Raw genomic sequence first — 7796 nt, forward strand, 5'->3', positions numbered from 1 at the left:
GAAAAAAAAGAGTTGATTTCCTTAAAATGATTGATTTCAGATGTTAAAATTCAGTGAAGAGAAAACAGGGGAAATAGATCCAAATCAAATACAAACCAGACAGCCTCAGCACAAGCAGACATCCATTTTACAAGGACAGCTGAGTTCCCAACACTGCCAGCAAAGCTTTCAGCAAACCTCTTGTTTCAGCCTTTAAAATCTCTCAGTGAAACGACAGCTAGCTCACCCCTTACCTGTAACACAAAAGGCTTCTTTTGATCTAAAAAATGCTTCTTTCTTCCAGCCGTGCTGCTTGCCTTTGCACAGGTTGGCCGTGTCCGTCTGTGCGTCTCCGCACAGTGTAGAGTTTCTGAGACTCGCCCTAGAGGTTCAGCAGCTCAAACATTAACAGCATGGAGAATTATTGATTCTTAATGACTAGGTGTGGTGGCACAAAATGGCAGCTGCGGAAGGAAGCAGTTCAGCTCTAAGATAATTTACAGCCTCCAGTATATTTTATGTCCCTTTGGGTTTTCCTTCTGAATTCTGTTTTCCAGTGGGGTCACAAGGGAGGTGATGCACAGAACATGTGTTAGGGCCACAGGGGAAAAGTTGTCCTTCTAGGAGGATGGGAGGTGGCAAGGAGACAACATGGCCCTGGGTAGGGAAAGTGTTTGCTGCTTGCCTTGTCAAACGGACAGTTTGGAGATGGAAGACAGAGTTTTGGGCATAGAGGTAATGTGTAATGTGTTTTCTATGTGTGGGGAGGACTTGTCCTGTTTGTAAGAATAATTCACCCACTGTGGACTCAGGGGACTCAAATTCTTCCCGAGGTGTGCAGCAAATGAACTTTGCATAACTGGGCAAATAACTTGCTCATTTCCAGATGGGCCTCTCACAATGGATGTAATAGTTCCTTTACCCCATGTGTCAGCTTTTATGTCTGTTTAGGTGTTAGCCCAATGGTTAGAACCATTGCCTGCTGGTTTCTGTAAAGGGAGCTGAAATCAACTGGACAGTAAGAGGCAATAGTAAAATAAAAATAAATCAAATAGCACTGAAATCAAATCTCAAAAAGCCCACAGAGACACTTAAAAATATAAGAATCATGATGCTGTACTTCCTGCTAACCCACTTTTTAACACCATGCTTATTTCAGATGCTTTGAACAGTCTGATTTTGTTCTCTTATGAAATGTTAATATTCATCCAGATTCCAACTTCTGGTGTCAATTTCCCAAGTATGTTATATTATTCCTGAACATTGTTTAATCATCTGTGCAGTGTATTAAGCATTTTCTGAATTTGGCATCCAAAGAAAGACGCATTTAGAGCTGCTTATAGCTGGAAGGTGTAAATTCTGGGAAAAGTGAACTTTCTCTTTGTACTCCAGATCACACTTTAATCTTGAAAATGGCATTTCTTTCTATAGGAAAAAAACCTCTAGACAGTGCTTCCAGCTATTTCAAAAACAACAGCTCTTCATGTGCTCACGTACTCAGAGTGATTCAGACATTCTCAGAAGCTGCCTGCTAGGAGCAAGTTATCTTTGGAGCACAGCTCAGAAACAACAGTTTCCATTAAAGCATCGATAATTATTTCTAAGTAAATATCATGAGGGAAAGGCAATTTGGACTTTCTTGGAAATATGTTGATGCTAAAGTAATTTACATGCAGATTAATTGTGTATTAGTTGAACATGAATGAGCAGTGCTTTCAAAATGAAGCCTAAGGAAACAAATTCTTGTGAACAGCTTCTGAACTTCACTTTTTAGCCGTCCTTTTCAGTAGAAAAAGCAGAATAAGTTGAGTAGTGATGTCATAAGTCAGGACCATATAAAAAAGTTTTACTTTTGTCTTCAAAATATTAGAAATTAGAGTCTGCTTGGATGTCTTGCTCTTGAGAAGTGCAGTGGGGTACTTTACACACAATTTAAGAAAGGTAATAAGCTTAATTGAATGCATCTATTTTTTTTTAAGGGAAGAGGTGGACTTACACATTCCTCAGCATCTTTCCTTGGCTGAAATAATTTCCCAACTGCAGAGCAACCAGGTTGTAAGCTCGTAGGAAAAAAAAGCTCCCATGTCAAAAATATTACAAAGTCCAGAAGCACTTAAGGCTTTAAAATAGTCATAACATGATGCCACAGATAAAATCACAAGGAGAAACTCAGCACTGAGACTGGATCTTTGAGCCAGCTGCTTCTCTGAGTAAATCTGATGTAAAGAAGGCAAGTGTCCAGGTGTTTATTGTCTGAATCACCATCCAACACGTCAGTTTTTCCAGAAACAACTCTTCTCATATCATTAGTCACATCCTTTTCACTCTTCCCATTTATCTGTGCTGACATTTCTCCCTCTTTACTTTCTTGCTTTTCCTTCTTGGCTTTTTACTTTTACTCTTTGTTTCGATTCACCTCATGCCTCTCCACAAACCTCTTCTACTTCCAAAATTAAGGGGACCTCCGTTACCTCAGATGCTCTCCCTTTCTTCTCATTTAGAAAATGTTTATTGTATGATAATTTCACAACATCATCAATATGTGTCAAAGGAGATTGCACCAAAAGAAAAAAAAAAAGAAGGTGTAGAAAAATAGCTCAGGAGAGAATCTTGAGTTTCCAGTCACCTAGATCCTTCATTTCTCCTGAAACAGTGTCTGCTATACTTGGAACTCCCCTGATTGTAAAACACGAAAAGAATGGCCACTCCTAGTCTCCATAGGTAATACTTCCGGACATCTGCTTGCTCATATCATTGTTCTCAGTTCAGTTGCTCCCCACCTTTGCCTATAAGCCATACCTAGATCTTCCCAGGCAAGACTTCTCAGTGCTGCTGCAGACAGGCTCCTACAAACAATATTCCCTGAGCAATGTAACTGTTATTAAAGCCCTTATATAGTATTTTCATGTTAAATTCATTGCACTCATAGTTGAACCTCAGTAATTCTGATTTGGCCTGGATTTACCTGTACTATGTGCTCATTTTTGGTACTTACAACTCTGGTACTTAGGACTACTTATGACTGTCTTTGTGCTTCCTTGAGTGAGTTTAAGGCCACTGAAGAGCCTTGTTTAAGTCATTTATTCTTACTACCTAATTCTACATCTATATTGGAACACACTATGCCCTTCATTTCTTTTAGAGACACCTGATTATTCCTGCTAATGCTTTCCATTTTCTTGTTTTCTATAAAGCCCTTCTTATCAACAATCTTGTTTTAAAGAAATTTTCTTTTTTTCAAGTGTACTATACTTTCCCCAACACAAGAAGGACATGGAACTGTTGAAGCAGGCCCAGAGAAAGACTACAAAGATGATCAGAGGGCTGGAGCATTTCCCCCACAGGGACGGGTTGAGAGAGCTGGGGCTCTTCAGCCTGGAGAAGAGGACGCTCCAAGGAGACCTTACAGTGGCCTTCCAGTACCTGAAGGGGGCCTACAGGAAAGCTGGGTAGATTTAGACTAGACAATTGGAAAAAATTCTTTACTGTGGGGGTAGTGAGACACTGGAACAGGTTGTCCAGTGAGGCTGTGGATGCCCCCTCCCTGGAAGCATTCAAGGCCAGGCTAGATGGGGCTGTGAGCAACCTGGTCTAGTGGGAGGTGTCCCTGCTTATAGCAGGGGGTTGGAACTACATGATCTTAAAGGCTCTTTCCAACTCAAACTATGACTCTGTGATTCTGTGATTGTGGTACAATTACCAGGCACCTACATCACTCCTCTCTTCTGTAGTCTTCAAAGCAAAGATTTTCATCCCCATCAGCATTTCATCCTTCTATACAAACAGTTGAGTCTCGTATTTCTCAGCCAAATCTCTATGGTTCTCACAATCTTGAGAATATATGATGAGTTCCAGAACTTCATATTAATTGCATTTAAGCTGCTCTTCAGTCTTTTATTTTACTCCCCCCCCCTCTTCTGTTTTCAAAGCCTTGCCCTTTCTACTGTTTAGAACCCTGTCCACATTTCAATAAATTATGTTTATAAAATGGTACAAAATATAGCAGTGGGAAAAGGGAACTTGGATAAAAAGCACAAACTGGGAAGATCAGGTGGACAGTTAACTCAGCCATAAGAAGGGTACCATGTTAAAGGAGATAAGGAGAGGTAACTAGGTGTTCACATGTTGGGATAGGAACAAAGGACAGTACTGCCTATTCAACAAGTTCTCAGTGTAATTTTTATACTGTGGGGTTTTACTATCACCTCCCTTTGACCCCATTTTAAACTCCTGTTCTAAATTAACCAACAGGAACACAGAAAAGACAAGCAAGTGTATTCAGAAGCTCACAGCGTCAACTCTTGAAGTCGCACCACCTACGCAGCCCCAGTAGATACATTCTTCTGACTGCCCTTGAATTAATTAGTTCTTGGCCAAAACCTTAGTGCCTGCTTGGGGCAGCTGGTAGCAGACTACCAGGAGCTCAGATAAGGTACCTTAAATTGTCCCCTGTGCTCAGAAGACATTCTTTCTTCTTTGGAGCTATCACCGTGAGTTGCTCATCTGCTGGGAAACTCTGGTTTTGTACTTCATCAGGGAGCTAGCAGATTATTTCCAAACCACTGAGGGCCTCTTCTGTCCCTACTGTTGCTGTTGTATGTCTCCAACACCTTCATTTGGCCATCCATGGAGGACTTCATGTCAGTTATACTGAAATTCTCATGGCTACCAGTGCATCTCAGCCTTGCCACCTCAGCTCTTCATCCATGCCATAGCTTGTTCTCAGCTCATGGTGAAACTGACGGCACATTGCAGTTTAGCAAATCCTGACCAGGACTTGGGTCAAAATGTTCCAGTCTAGTTTCATGTGTAGGCACATGTGGCCACCATTAAAGCAGGCAGAAGCTGAATCAGTGTGCCTGGCTCTGATAAGGTGTCTCTTCAAAGGCCTTGGCCAGTCCTAGCTCTGCAGCTGTTAACCCACACATGTTGTGCTTCCAGCCACATCCCTCACCTCATCCAGGCACAGATGTCTGACCTCTCCCTCAGCACACAAACAACCACACCAGCTTGAGTTCCTCATCTCTAACAAGAGGCCTGATGTAAAATTCCCTTTTGCTACCATTGGGTCCTGGCCCCTGCTGGTTGCTGAGCTAATGCTGTTAAACTCTTGGGCTATTAAACTTGCCCAGGTCAAGATGATAGATTTTAGTTTCCCTTTTTCTTCATGCAAGCAATGACATAATGGAACCAAATAGCTCTTCTGGAATAAACAATGCATATTCGAGAGATTACTTGTATTTACACTACTTACTGCAAGACCTCCAAAGGAGATTAAAACTCATGCTCCATACTGAAATTCTCTTTCTTTTAGCATGTTGGTGTCCACTACTTAATTCTCAAGAGGACTTGAAGTGACATATGCATTAGAAGTTATGACCCATGTGTTTCAAAATTACATTTTGTTGTTAGAAATGCTGAAGAAAGAATTTTTTTAACAAACACTTTTGGTCATTATTCAACACACACAAAGACAAGTTCACAATTTGCAAGGCTCAAAATGTAACACAAAGCATAACATTGTGTCAAAACAAAATAGGAAACCAGTCTTTTCTCAGCTAAACCCTGTTTAGAAAACAGCAAGATAGTATTATGACAAGAAACAAGAAGTAAAACTGTCAGGCCAATGCTGTTTTTGCTTATTCACACGCACATGTAAATGCATGTGGCTTTAGGACCTGTGAAGCAGATGGTCTGAGAGTAGTCAATCACCTGGATATACATAACCACCTATAGGACTTTGGAATGGGTACAGTAAAGCAAACCAGTCTCTGGAGCTGTTTTTATCACTGTGATCACATATTGTGCTGTCTGGGCATACAACAGTCACTTCATAAATATCAGAAATGAACCTTGTAGCAAAGCCCAGGCACCAAGGCTCTCCTCTGCAAACCGAAGCAGGTCTTGGATGCTCTTCCCATGTCCTCTCAGCCTTTTAACAAAAATCCACTATCACTACGTCCTGCACTGATTGACATACAAAGAAAAGCCAAAATACACAGGACAGGCCTAAGTCCCACAGCTCTGCTGTAAGCCTGAAAAACTGAACATGTTTTTCAAAAACTAAGACAAGCAGCTGGACCTCAGTTCTGTAGCTGGAAGCTGATGCTGTTTGTCCTTCTCCCACTTGTACACCTTTGAGTACAAAATAAGTTTCTGCCTCTGACACTTCACCAAATCTCACTTTGCCTAGACTACAAAAGCAGCAGGAGATCAGTTCAACACTGTCTGCACATCTTTTCCAAAGAACTGCCAGATGGGCACAAATGTAATCCCTGCTGGAAAATTAAGTCACACATCAATTCCATTAATCCCATCTCAGCAGGACCACAAGGTCTGACTGCAGCAGTGCCTTCCATTGGAAGTGTGATGGACTTGCACAGAAGTACTAGAAGTGGACTTGAGCCTTCTTGAGATCTGGATCAATGCTGAGACTGAATATATTCATTTGAAGGAATATTACATGCATTAGAGGCAAAGATAAAAAATAAATTACGTCATTTTAGTTTAATTATCTGTTTTTGTGATTAAGGCCTAGTTGCGTGGTTGAGCCACCAGAAGATAAGGCTCACTGTTTGCAAGACGGAACTGTGTACATGCGTTGCAGCCATCCACGATTAATATTATTTAAAGTACTAATTCCTCTGCTTAGAATAGAAAATGCCATAAATACCACATAGCTTCAACTCCTGCCAGCAGTGGATAACCAGCTTTCCTTGGCACGCCATGCACAAGCTGGGACCCCAAGGGACTGCTTCTGTGACTAAACAGCTGCGGTATTGGGCTATCAGCTTATGTACTTTGTGTTCGCTTCTTCTGTACTTTCAAAGACTGCCATGTGACCATTTTAGCTCTTTCTCTGCCTCATTTGTGACTTATATGGAAACAGTTCCCTGGAGGTACACCTCTGCTTCTTGACCTTAACTGAAATAGTATGACTCAATGCTCTTCTCCATCTCCTATCTTAAAGTCTCAAACTTGCTTGCCATATAACTTTCAAGTTAAAAGTCAGTAGGAAAAACCCATCAGTTTATATCTACATCGGACTTTGTTGTATCTCAAGTTCAATGCAAATAGAAGATAAGCCATGATTTTAATATTGCAGTGCCCACGAGCAGAGGTGCAGAGGTGCTGGCCTACGTTCCCAGTGTCAACATGCATTCTAGACCACAGTGACCCAGGACAAACAAATTTGCAACTAAATGTTGTGCATTCAGGCGTTAATATTGTGGTTGAAGACAGCAGAAAGGCAAGACAGACTTCCTTCTTGGGAGCCCAACCTCAAGGCTAAGGTTTCACTGAAGCAACAGAAGTGCAAAGCTGTTTCCTTTTTACCTAAATGCTTCAGCGAGACGTTGCAATCAGTTTGACTCATGGCAGTATCTCTAGTCTGCTTTCAGGTTTGCGCTTCCTCTCTGCATAGCTACTTCCCAGGCCATATCCCCAGAGCAGGTACAGCAGGGCAGGGCTGAGCAAACATGCACCCAGTGCCTGGTGAGCTCGCTGCCATGGCATGTTCTCCTCCCAGTCCAAAGGGAGACCTGTGCCTAGAAGCACACCTGTTAAACAGAAATCAGGTTGCTGAGGAACTGTTTGCCTGGATCTCCAGTAAATGCTGAGTGAAAGCAGCAGTTCTTGGGATACTGGCGAAATTATATCAATTATTGGTTAGTAATACATTCACATTCAGGTAATGTATTTTACGAGTTCTAATTATGTTGTAGACCAGAATTAATGCAGTTCTGCATTAGATATATTTAAGAAAATTTATCTCCCTTCTACAAACATAAATGCTGCCGCCTATTCCAGCAATACAA

General features: G+C 41.5%; 1 protein-coding gene across 1 annotated transcript in view; it reads right to left on the reverse strand.

Annotated features, from left to right (window-relative positions):
• Nucleotides 1-386, reverse strand: part of CDH17 (cadherin 17) — a 26760-nt gene extending 26374 nt beyond the window's left edge. The window contains exon 1 of the mRNA XM_003205179.4: nucleotides 234-386. The gene's annotated coding sequence lies outside the window, so the exon portion shown is untranslated. The remainder of the gene's footprint in view (nucleotides 1-233) is intronic.
• Nucleotides 387-7796: the final 7410 nt, after the last annotated feature.

The sequence above is a fragment of the Meleagris gallopavo genome, chromosome 3, assembly GCF_000146605.3.
Source record: "Meleagris gallopavo isolate NT-WF06-2002-E0010 breed Aviagen turkey brand Nicholas breeding stock chromosome 3, Turkey_5.1, whole genome shotgun sequence".
In the NCBI taxonomy this organism is placed as follows: Eukaryota; Metazoa; Chordata; class Aves; order Galliformes; family Phasianidae; genus Meleagris; species Meleagris gallopavo.